The sequence below is a fragment of the Danaus plexippus genome, chromosome Z (genome assembly GCF_018135715.1).
Source record: "Danaus plexippus chromosome Z, MEX_DaPlex, whole genome shotgun sequence".
NCBI classification, from domain to species: Eukaryota; Metazoa; Arthropoda; class Insecta; order Lepidoptera; family Nymphalidae; genus Danaus; species Danaus plexippus.
In genome coordinates this window covers 3,504,737-3,518,434 of record NC_083559.1, presented here as the reverse complement: position 1 = coordinate 3,518,434, position 13,698 = coordinate 3,504,737, and the positions used below count along the sequence as shown (strand labels likewise).

General features: G+C 30.6%; 1 long non-coding RNA gene across 1 annotated transcript; it reads right to left on the bottom strand.

Moving 5' to 3' along the window:
* Positions 1-4,049: 4,049 nt before the first annotated feature.
* LOC116777126 (uncharacterized) lies at positions 4,050-11,938 on the bottom strand. The gene is made up of 4 exons (XR_004354007.2): positions 11,780-11,938; positions 9,954-10,023; positions 9,760-9,870; positions 4,050-9,679 (listed from the first exon to the last, which is right to left on the bottom strand). It is a non-coding gene; the product is annotated as an uncharacterized LOC116777126 (long non-coding RNA).
* Between the last annotated feature and the right edge of the window lie 1,760 nt (positions 11,939-13,698).

Genomic DNA, 13,698 nt, shown 5'->3' with positions numbered 1-13,698 from the left:
TATTAAATTATTGACGTATATTCAAAAATGTATTTTAATTTCTGTCAAATGGTGCTCAAAAAATATAGATATAACGATATCTCTAAGAAATTATTTTTTTGAAAAACTGCTATTAGAAATATAATTATAATTATTAAATAATAATTTCATTGTCATCTGTAAACTTCCTCCTGAAATAATAAAATTCCAATCAAAGAAAAGAACAACTGTCCCATACGAGGAGAATCTACGAATTGTAATATAATATATCATATATATAATTATATAACGTAATTATATCAATATGTTAAAATAATCAGAAACATGCGAATAAAAATATGTGCTGAACTTTATTCATTTATATGAAGAATAAGGGAGAAATATTTTTAACAAGATTTTTTTTTAATACTGCGCTTAGTTGTGGAAACGTTCCAACAAGCTAACGTCATGTCATTTACATGACAACGGAGTAAAAATATCATGGAATATTTTTCTAAAGTTACAGAAGGAAATAAAAAATACGTTGACTTACCTTTAAATGAAACTAATATTTTTCGGATAAACTACGCGGATTACTACATAATCCCGACGTTTCGGTTACTTTTCAGCAACCGTGGTCACGGGCAGACGAGAGTTTCATTTAAATGAATAAAACTCGCGAAAATCTTAGATCTTTACGTTGAATGACCTCCATAAAATAGACAATTATCAATAATGGCCATAGAAATTTAATTATCGAATAAATTAAATACACTCTTTTACGACCTTATAATTATCTATACAAATAAAATTGAAGTGTCTGTATATAGTACGAATAATCAATATCAAAAGAGATTTTTTTATATTTTTCTCTACGTCTATCTTCCGTCCTTCTGTACTTCCGTTTGTTCTGGCTAATATCTTGAACAGCATGAACGATTTTAGCTGATAAGTAATAAAAGAAGGATCAACATTGGTTATTTTTAAATCAATTACCAAAAAAGGAAGTTCTCATTTTGACTTTTTGTCTATAACACTATGACCCCATTAATTATCAGTCGATAGTTTTTTTAAAACGTAAGTTCGTTCGTTGCAATGTTATTTCGCTCGAAATGCCGCAAGCAATGATAGTAATTTACACAAATGGAATAAAATAACTACTTTATAACGATTTTCATTACATAAGTAAAGTGTGAATATACTCAACATATTTTAAAGGTTCAAAAAAGAAATGAATCGGTTTTTTTTAACGAAGTTGATAGTTTAGTTGCATAATATTTTATTTAAATTACAATGTTTCATTGTTTAAAGGAACAGTTGTTCTGATGGAGTCTTGTATCTTGATGTGGAAGAAAGATTGTTTTATAACTGTTTAGTTTACAAGCTCTTTGACGTCATCATAGGTCCGATATGGCAAAAGACCAGATATTTTAATCATTAACATCAAACAAAAGCCTCTAATAGTTTACATTAAATAATTTTCTTTCTTTTATAATGACCAGTATAAGTCCGACTTTTGCACGCTAAGAATGCGATGTACACTTGTAGAAAATTTGTGAACTATTCATGATAAAGTAAAAGATCAGTGAAAGCCTTCAAAATTAATAACTACATAGAAAACTTTTTAATTTTATTTTTTTTCCTTTAACAGCCTAATCTTTTGAAGCCCTTGGAGTGATGTAGACTAAATAATAAGTAATTTGAAAAATTTTACTCACATCAATGGCTTACATGAGTTAGACAGTAACATATTGTAGTTTCAAACGCATTAGGTTTCCTTTAAACAATATTTGTACAACGTCATTAAAGCTATCTTACTTGGTGCAAAGTTTAAAGTTAACGTATTTTCAAAATCTAATCAAATATTAACATCCATTAAAAATAAATACTATTTCATTAACTTTAAGTGACAGACAACGTAATAGGGTATAACTTAAATATACGCGATGTCTCAAATAAACCATTAGTGCCACACTCCCATTACAGCACATGTTATTAATTGCAGGTTTTATTTCATTTACAAAATCTTACTTTAAAAAAAGCCTTGTATTCAAATCGAAACAGTTTCTAAGCATTTCACAAAGTTTTTAATTCCTTTAAAGTATTCTTCAGTTTTCAGTCCACTTGGGTTACTATAATCAATGTTCAACATTTATTTCTTAATTTTAAAAATATTGCTCTCGAAATTATCTTTGAAATCTGAAATTGCTTTAATTAGTATTAACGCGTAATAACAAATTTAAAAATTTTATTACCAATTATCTTAACGAAGATATTTTTTCCTTGCTATAAACAAATTAATCTTCATCAATCATATAAGAATTTACAATGTCGTAACATAGAAAATACCTTTATAAACTATTATGTCATTATACGCCTTGAAATTAAGCGACCAGCAAGGGCATGTAACTTAAAGTTTTTTGTTCACTTTACGTAAATTTATGTTGCTATAATTAAAATTTCATTCTTATATAAACGTTTTCTTATAACTTCTCTTAAAGTTGTCTGGCATTTTCATTTAGTTACGTAGGTAAAGTTACGTAATATACTTATAAAATTATAAAAAGTGCTTGGTGCTATGTGGTTTAACACACCAGGTGTAATAATCATTCATCTATTTGTTTAAAAGGTAGTAAATAAGATATAAATGCCAAAAAAATACAACCAAAGTGAGCGGAAACTCAACTAACGAAAATACATACTAATAGTTCACGAAAAAGTCAATAAACTATACGTGACTCCAAGGAAAAAGCTGTAACTACATGATATTCTGTAACAACCTATAATAAATATTAATTAAATTTTACTCAATAGTTTTTGCGTCAAAGAGTAGGAAATATCAATACAGACTTCCCCATTCATGACATTAAAAGGATTATTAAAAAATATTTTATAACATTCCCCACATTTTCATGGCTGTATTGAGTTGTGCTTTTATCCAAGCAAATAGCTAGATGTGATAGTTTTTGGCATCCTGCCAAACGCGGGCATCCTTAGCACCCTGTCACACCGTTACAATGACCGTACTGATATCATTGGTAATTTAGTTAGCAGTTGTGCATCTGACACTTCGGCTATTTATTGTCAGTTATCCCCCACTGCGAGGTTATTAGTTCCATCAGTCTAGGCACTGGGTTAGTGAGAGCTGTAACTGAAAACTACGTGGGATGGTGCTGCTGTTCGCGATTACAATTGTTTTTTGTTCGATCCAGAAACTCTGTGATGACGTAGCATGTGATGTAACATGATAAATTGATTTTTGTGAAAGTTGGTGGTTAGCGATGGTTGGTGGAAGCGAGCAGCCGAAGAAGAGAACAGCTGGCCCTCTTTAGAGCCCCATGTTGGTCATGATTAACAGAAGCAAAACGAGCTTTATTGAAAAGTTTTAGCAAAAATAATAATTTTTATACACTACGTACCTACTTTAAAAAGAGTGTTGTATATTGTACATGTATTTAAAGAAATCTTTTAGTAAGCTTTACCGCTTAACGAACACAGTCTTAAGTGAAAAATGGAATTTGGGATTTTGTCCTTAAGATTTTTATTATCTACAACTGATAAAACTCATTTTATAGGACCATAACCAAGAAGATTCATAGCTTTTGTAAAGAAATGTACTTTAAATCAGTTAGTCCTTTATTAGTTATAATTTTTTTCCCCCGACTTCACCTGAGTTAGTTTCAGAGTTAGAAATGTATAGCTGACGGGTCGAACTCTTCCCTTCTTTAAAAGCAGTAAATAAGAAGATTGTGGATTTTAACAACTTATTATTTCTTTTTCGATCAAAGGAAAAGTATCCTATATCCTTTTCCTGGTTCTGAGCTGGCTCTCCACCAATTTTCAGCAAAACCCGCACAGCCGTTCCCGTGTTATAACGTATAACTAACAAGACTTTCTTTTATATATAAAAGATTATATCCAAAAATATATTGCAAAGATCGTTTTAATTATAAAGTCATCAATTGGCATCAAACATGTAAGTCGTCATTTACTTCATAGTAAGCAAATTCATTCACGTGAGTACAGGAGTAGAACATAAAATTCGTATTTTCAGATAAGGGAAAGGTGATAGAATGAAAAATGAAACAAAATCACATCACGACATTTATTGGTATAATATAATAATAATTCCGAGCTTAATCGCAACTTATTTTCATAACATAAATAATTATTACTTGCATACACAATTTTGAAGAGAAATTAAATGTTATATGAAATCATAAATTTACATAGTAGACTTAAAATTTAAACTAATACAGAATATTTAAAAGTACTCTCTATTTCACAAAAATAAAAGTAATGTAATTATCCTGATACTTCAAAGTAATTGTATAATCTTAACTATAAGGGAAACCTTACAACTAAACATATTATGGGTACCATTGAGAAGTTAAGTGAGATTTCCAGGTTATTTCATATTCGTATTCCACAACTCATATGCATGCACTGCATGTATGACTTATGTTGTGTATGTTAATATTTTTTTTTATGGATGTCCCATTGGCTATTCCGGTGGAAAAATTGAGGTTGAATGTCATAGTTATCCACAATTCACCATTATAGTTTTATTTCGATTCAATATTAATGTTACCGTAAAGAGAGGTATGTTTTAAATTACTTTCTTTACCTCAGTCTTTTCATAGTTTAGAGCAAATAGAAAGACACCAACTGGAGTAGAGAGATACGTCAACAGTCTAGTGGCTGGATACAACAGATTTTAGGATGGCCTTAGAATTCTCATGCGAAACATTCTGTTCTCAAACGGATCTATGTATCATCAAGAAGAACAATATAATTGTGTTAGTCATTGTCCGGGAAAAAATATAAAGGCAGCAACTGGAGTAAAGAGATACGTCAACAGTCTAATAGCCGGAGAGCACTAGTTTTAGGGTGGCCTTAGATTTCTTATTCGAAATATTCTGTTCCCAAACGAATCGATGTGGCATTAAGAAGAACAATATAATTGTGTTAGTCATTGTCCGGGAAAAAATATAAAGGCAGCAACTGGAGTAAAGAGATACGTCAACAGTCTAATAGCCGGAGAGCACTAGTTTTAGGGTGGCCTTAGATTTCTTATTCGAAATATTCTGTTCCCAAACGAATCGATGTGGCATTAAGAAGAACAATATAATTGTTTTAGTCATTGTCCGGGAAAAAATATAAAGGCAGCAACTGGAGTAAAGAGATACGTCAACAGTCTAATAGCCGGAGAGCACTAGTTTTAGGGTGGCCTTAGATTTCTTATTCGAAATATTCTGTTCCCAAACGAATCGATGTGGCATTAGGAAGAACAATATACTTTTGTTATATAATATATTGTCCTGGAAAAATAGGAAGACAGCAACAGGAGTCGACAGATACATCAACAGTCTAGTGGTTGGATAGAACTGATATAGTTTTGCTCCCAATGTCTCGTTGTAATAGAATAGGATAATGATTCAGAAGCTGAGGAACGACACAGTAACTAGGTACCCATTTGATTAAATAGACACATAGAAGATTTTAGAAAGAAGAAACTTACATCTAAACACAGTCACGAATACATCAATGTATGAAGACAATCAAAAATAATCATCGATTCCTATAAAATGCAACAATGACTTTTAAAATGTGACGAAAAGTAATATTAGAGACTGAGGATATTGTAGTGACAACATTTTGCGTTTTAGAAAAGTATTTTTTTTTTATTTGTCAACAGGAGGGAAAGCTTAAGTATAGATTGACACACAGCAAAGCTAGAGTGGGGGCTACAGACTAGCACAAAAAATTAAAAAGACTATAAAAAGTAAATACCGTGAAACATCAATATGATTACGATTTAAACCTACTTATAGATCAGATTAGGCAAGGTTGGAACTAATATTAAAAAAAAAAATAACAAATGACATTAAACCATCGATCAAAATAATACTTACAGACAACAAATATTACAACAATATTAAGAGAATAGACGAGATAAAAATATAAATCTTGAAATTTGTGAAACTATAATTAAATCATAGAGATAGATGGAGGAATTAATGAGAAGATGAAACTATTAAATAAACAAGAAAATAAGGAAAACTGGCTCTCCTTCTTTCAGTACGTGCTTTTAGCACTAAGTTCGGTACTGACTTAAAAAGGAGGGTGGTACCTCCCCAGTCGAGATGGAATCATCTCTCCCACCTTTAATTATTCTTTATATCAACATTACCAACCTCAACCCACAGTTAATTTCATCCCTATATGAACTATCAAAGATTACCTTCAATTCAACAATAAACATTCTACCTCATAACCCGCGTAGCAAATCATTTGAACCAAAGCAGAAATCAAAATTAGGATATTTAAAATCAATCGTGGTACAATAAAATACAGAACAAAGCAGAAGCTTTTTGTTTATGCAATTTTTCGATGTTATGGCAACATAAAAGTAAAATTTGAATTCCTTTAGTTTTTTTTACTCCGACTTAAAACTTAATCCTAAATTCATGACATTTTGATTGTGCCTTTTATGTTGGATTTTAATTTTGCAGGATTTTAATTAAACATTTGACAAATCATATAAAATGTCGGAGTGTATTTAAAATATACATTAAAAGTTTTACTACACTATGAATTTCGTATATTGTGAATCTCGTTCCTTTACTTCTAACATAACATTATTATAACTGTATTAAAATTTTCTAAAACCAACAAGGTTGCCAGTGCAATTGATTCTGCCCCCACTTTCCGTGACGTCACGTTAAGAATCACAAAACTCATTTTTGTATAACTTGTTTCACTTACTATTAGCCGTAATTATGTGTGGCCAGCTGTATGAAATTCTTCAGGCAACTATATCTGTTATGCGATGCTTGAAATATTTGTGCATGACGAAAAATTTTATTTTAATCATACGTACTTCTAAAGAGGGAAGCACACGCGGTTATAGACGCATGCGTGATTATAGAGCGATGGTAAAATTTCGTACTATTCTGAATTGTATCAGCTTGTCGGCATTCCAATTAAGATTCATATTAACTACTGTTTACAATTTCCTAAACAAAGCCCAACTCTAATAATGCCAACAATCTATGAACCTGAAGGCAGTTTGGTGACCCAGAATAAGTTTGCATTCCTTGATATTAACTAGCTATCGTAAATCTATTGTCTATGCAGGTCATCTGGCAACGTAACAACATCATAAAATCTTATTTACAAAACAACAACTTACATTATGTAAACAGTGTTAGTAAATTTAGTACCTTTTTTCTATAAAATATTTACAAAAAAAAAAACAAAAACACAAAAAGTCCGCCAACCTTCACTGCTCGGATTAAAAAAAAAATCTAACCTAGCTGACTTATTTTATGTTACCTACATTGAGTGACCTTAATTTATCGTATGTACAACTCTTAAAAGTAGATTATCATATAAAAAAGAAAGCAAGTAAAATTTTCCTAAACTACAAATAAAATCGGAATGGTTGCAAAACAATAATAATACTCTATTACTATGAAAAAAGCAAAATCTAGAATGTAATAAGTAGAATAAATATATCTGTACCTTTATCACAAGTTTTTCGTCGAAAAACTGGGTATAGACCTTTTTAGTTTTTCATTCATACATCAACGTTGACAAGTTGATATGTTGGTATGTTGATTCGTGGACTCTATCATCACTGAAGACATATCAATGAAAAACTGGAGACGCTGTGTTAATATTAAAGATGCGACCTTGTGATAATTGTACAAACATCGCAGTGGTTTGGCAAGATCGTAATTTCGATTTACACGATGTAATTTTTTTAATTGAATTTTTGTTGCATGATGTAATTTTTTTAAGGTAGGTGCGTAAATTTCTGATCAATTTACTGATGACAATCAGACTATCATTGATGTCGTTTCCTAAAATATTGTTTGAGTTGTAAGGATCTCAATTCGGATTTCATTGAATTATTTGCTAATTAGGACAAAACTCATACAATAGATTAGGTGTTAGTCTGATCTCTTATTTTTTGTTGGCAAACAGTTGAATATTATTTCACACAGAAGTACAAAATTAGTTTCTTGCCAATCCAATACACTAATAAGCAATATACAGCCTACAGTGTTCCCCTGTAACAGGGAACAAATGGGGGTTTCCTTATAATAATTATTAAAATTTCAATTGTTCAACACGCTTATATAATTTTTTACTCTATTATTAAGGCCGATTTTTGGTAAGATGATAACTATACCACGATTCCTAAACAATGAAGATGAAAGAGCGACAAAGAGTGAATAAGAATTACTAGAATATTGATTAGAAGCAAATATAGAAGAAGTATTACGAGTCGAAGAAAGTAAAGTTTAGAAGAAAATAGAAGAGAAGCTATACTACAGTTAAATGTGATCGAGACTATTTTGAGCACTCTTTTGAATATTCACTAATACATGTTTATATACGTCTTACCATTGTATTAATTCTAAATATAATTATAACAACATTTTATGTACAGACTACTCAGGGGCTAAAGGCCGGTTCAAAACATTTTTTCAATGTCTATCTTAATTTCTTACTTCGTTACTATTAAACCTAGTGTAATTATAGATTACCTAACACTACAATAATATATTAACGCCTTTGTTGCATTTACGGTAATTTTGTTTCTTTGCATCTGGTATATTTTTTATTGTTTGGCAAATTTGATGTAAAACTATGTTTGTGTGTGTGTGTCTGTGTGTGTGTCTGTAATTTGGATGAATAATTATCGAAAGATAACGGATTTTTTGTCAACTTTCATAAAGACTAAAGAATTAATATATTATCATAAACCACTAGTGCGAGTACCTATTATGGCTCCTATCTGCACCAAGTGGTGATCTTAACCCTAAGTCTTATTATAATTTAAATAAACACGAACCGCAATCGAATAATAAAAAAAATTCCGAAAAATTTAAAGTAAATGAAAATAGATTATTTGCGTCCAAAAACTAAATATACAAAAACAAACATTGTAATGCGGTCCTCCTTGCTTACAACTAGATTAAAAAAAAAACATTTAATTAACTTATAAGTAACAATAATCCGACTACGGAGTAATTAACCGATATATACATATATATGTTATTGTAACATTAAAAACAATTACTTTGCACTTTTAACATCGGGCGCTTAGTATGTGTGAGTACGCTAACATTTTAAAACGAATACAGAATGAATACAGAAAAGTTTTTAATCCGTAGTCACATTCCAGTTACAGTGTTGCTAGTTATAAAAATTATATAGTAAAAACACTAGTTGCAAATTAACTGCAACCGAATATTTCCAAGTCCAATCTATATATACGTAATTTGAAGAAATTCACAATTCACGGAAATAATTTTATACAGACGACTAATGCAAATATAAATAAATGATGTAAGTATTGAGGTCGGTTGTTGCAAATATCATTATACATTTTTATCCGATTAATTTTATAAATGTATAGATTATAGTGTTTACTTAAAGGAGAGATAAAGAAACTGTCAGAAGATGTTGCAGAAGAGATGAATTTTTTTTTCCCTCTTTTTCTAGTTGTTTTTATAGAAAAATATATATCTCTATTTACTATTCGAAACGCTTAACCATTTTTTTTTGTTTTTTTTTTTTTTTTTTTTGTTTTATATTAAATTGAGTATGAAAAACGATTCGGAAATGAATACTGTCTGTATTCTCCGGTTTACTGACCCAACTTTCCTGAATATCGTGACAGCCCGTGACTATCCTCTCTCCAGATCTGCGAAGAAACAATTTTATTAGTATACATTAAATAAACCAGATCATATAGAAGATGTATATAGATATTATTGTACCAACCATTTCTAGAAATATCACTTTCTTCCATTTTTATGAAGTTCGAAATGTCAAGTCGTCATCTTTTGCAAGTCAAATGCTTATGGCCAAAACAGCTGAGTGTTAATGAAAAATCTGCAAAGAAAATTTGAACGGATTATATAATATTATATTCATTTATTTTAATAACGTCATAATAATTTATGCCTGATACTTACAGTTGTAATTTTCATCTGTCATTTTGGATGATATTTTTTTAAAAATTCTTGTAATGCTCTTCAGGTACTCCTGCGAACAGATTATAAATATATATCTCATTCACCAGGAAACTGCATAGATTATGTGTTAGTTATAAAGAGACATAACTATTTAGTTTGAGACGACAATATGCGCCTTGGACTCACAATCCCTACCACTAAAAAGCCAATCCATTTTTTAAAGCATTACGAAATAGTTCTTCTTTCTCAATAGATTAAGATTCATGTATTTGCCAATACGAGTTTACAATCTCTACTATATTTTAATACTTTGCAAAACTAAATTCCCTAAACAAATAACGAGTGAAAGGCAACCAAATATACTTCCGTATACTATAAAGTGTATTAAATGTACAAAGGTTTAAATGTCCGAAGACATTTATTGTCTGTTATTGTAAAACAGAACGTTGAAATCATTATGTTAAAGAAATTGTCATTACGTTGAATTCATTGGTCAGGATTGCTTGATAAAAACATAACAAATACAAAATGGCGATTTTGTATTAATTGCGCATGCCCATTTGTGGGTTTTCATTTGCGCTTCTCCATGCATGTTCTAACTCGGCTTTGAAACATGACAGGCAAAATGTGATTTAGTATCTAGCCCTAGACAAATTTCAGAATTGCATGCGCTTATGCATTTCTCGAATAATATTTAATTCAGAACAAAAAATCAAAAACATTTCGAAAATAATTTGGAAAGGTGTCTCGCACTCCTGGTTATGAATAATGGATACTTAAAATAATGACCAACTCATGCAGCCCGCAATAAAACTGTTCAAATAAAAATTATTCTTTGTCTCCCTCTTTGATTATAATCGACAAAATGGCCGAAGTATATTAACTGCACATGACAGCAAAATGGAGTATCATTTTCGAGAATCAAAATGGCGTAGGTGTCTTCACACCTGTCTAGAAGCAACATCAGGTACTACTTATAATCCTGAATAAATACTAGTAATTAAACGAGTTACCGAAAGTCTTACTGAAAGATACCTAAAGGCTTAATCGTCTTACCAAAAGGACTACGTTCACTTTTAGGAAAGATCGAATTATGACAAATACCTAAGTAAAATTTACAACAGAAATGAATAATTTTTTTTTTGAGGATTCTTCGATTCTGTAGATTTAGTGCTAATGCTATCCTATTATTTTTTCATTAAAAGAGCATTTGTCAACTCTCTTCATAATTTCATATCAAAATGGTGGACTATATCTATTGCGCATGACTTATTGTCGATTACTTGAATGCGCATGTCAATGCAATATGAAATTGTGCATGTCCTTTATTGATTTTATAAACCGACTACGCAATGGCGGAACTGTCTAAATAAAAATGGAGGCTTTAGATTACATACAGGCACAAAAAAATGTAAAGGTAATATTGCCGTAAGTTATAAGAAAAAGGAAGCGGAATAATACAAGTGGAAGACCTTTCATCGACAATCAAAATGGCGGCTCGTAAAGGATTCAAAATGGCCGACATGAATGCATGAAAATGGCCGACAGTAGTCAACAAAATGGCTGATTCTAAATCGAGAGGTTTCAGTTTCGGCATGTACGCATGCGCGGAGGTTGTAAATCAATAAAAGCCTTATTGATACATAAAAAAAAATATAAAAGTGCACAATTACAATTTCGCAATATGCTACTTAACCAGATTTCAATTGCAGAATACATATTTATTAATTAAATAAATATTCGCATAACATTCAACATGGCGTTGCGATGCACTTATTACCTTAAGTATACATCACAATATAGATAAATTCAAAATAAATACTTACCATTTCCCAATCGTTATTCACGTACATATAACAATTTACTTTACATTACTACTGAAATAATATTAATAACTTGGAGAAATTAAAAACATCAAAATTTATTCACGAATTTCACAATATACGTCTTCATAGTGTCAGTGCTGAAGGCACAATGCCTAGATTTAACTTGAATAAAGCTAGACCCAGAAACCTCGCGCATGCCTGAAAGCTGGCAGTTAGCTCGCAGACCATATAAGGAGCTGAAAAAGGTCTGTGGGGGCCAGCAGGAGGCTACCCGGTTAGGGGGCCATGTAGAAACAGCCAACCCGCGATGCGCCTGTATTCGCTGGATACATTTGTACACGCTCCACACCCCCCCTTCGAGAACGTTCTCGTGTATTTCAATGTATATAAAACAAGTGGGCTATAGGTAACTAGCCAACACGTAATGTTTTAAGTTTTGTAATGCGTAGAACAAGTAAAGTAAATTACAGTCTAACATTTTTACCAGTTACAGTGGTATAATTATTGTATGATTTGATTTGAACTTTTTTTTACTTTTACACATTGTTGTTTATTATGTACAAACTAGTAAATCAGATAATAGTAACAACATTTTCCAGTTCCTGCAAACTTTAGGGAAAAACTAAATTGATTTTTTATTTTGTAATTAAGAGACTGACGAAAATTTATTAAGACCATATTTTTCTACGGGCCAATTTAATATTAAAGTAAGCCGCCTTGCAGAATCAAATTGAATATAGTAGTGCCATCTATAGACGAGTAGCGGCAACTATAAAATTAAGTGTAAAAGCTCTCGTCTAGTCCTTGCAGGAAGTTGATATTTTACTTTCATACCGATTTTTATTAACGCCTGAATAATATAAAATGTCAATTCCACCGTTATTTGAAGGACAAGATTGTTGATATTTATTTGTTCATGCAATAACTAATTTACTTAGATTAATAATTTAATTACACAAACAACTTTCAAACACGGAATAAGATGTTTAAGATTATACCAATCTTTAAGCAATTTAAATTTTAAAGCAATAATTTTCACGTTCTTATGAATTATTTAGATTGTGGCAAAGAAATTGTTACTTAATAAAAATATCTAGGTATCTGATCCTATCTCAGTCATGGCTTGAGCTAACTTTTATTTCCGATAATTTTAATAATTTTTCGTCTTAAAAAACTTATGTTTTTTTTAAAAAGAATTCAAAGTACTCTCGCATTTATTACACATATATATATATCGGCGCAAGCAGGTTCAATGAAGGATGCAACATCAAAATAACTGTCATCAATTATTATAACAACTTATTGGTCATCGTTACTATTGTTAAAAGTAAAACGAAATCAAAGAGAATAGAACTATGTCTGAATTCTGGTATAAATATGACGTCTGGACGCACGACAGCGGACTGCAGAGTTCAGCGAGTGCGGATCATAAAGAATGTGATTATGAAGAACCTTCGAGAAATACAAGAACATTTTTCTAAATGTTTTCTAAAAAAATTCTTCTGAATTGAAGTTTCATTTTAAAATATCTGGAACGTACTGGAACGTACTGAAACAAGTGACATTAGTGACGTCAGCGAGGCTGGCGTCCTGTCTTTAAAATAATGAATTTGTAATTAAATCCGGTATATATATATATATATATATATATATATATATGTGTGTGTGTGTAACATATTTTCTAGTCTAGATAAATATAATTGAAGTAAAACAAGCCATTTAAATTAAATTAAACACAGGGGAATATCACATTCAACATATTTATTTCAGCGACATTTCACTTAAGCAAATTAATACTTACATAATAAAAATCCTTATTTTAATAGTAATACTCATTTACAATAATTACAGAACAAACAGAATATAATTAAATAAACCTATAATACATTTGTATGGTCCAACTTCAATACAATTAAGGG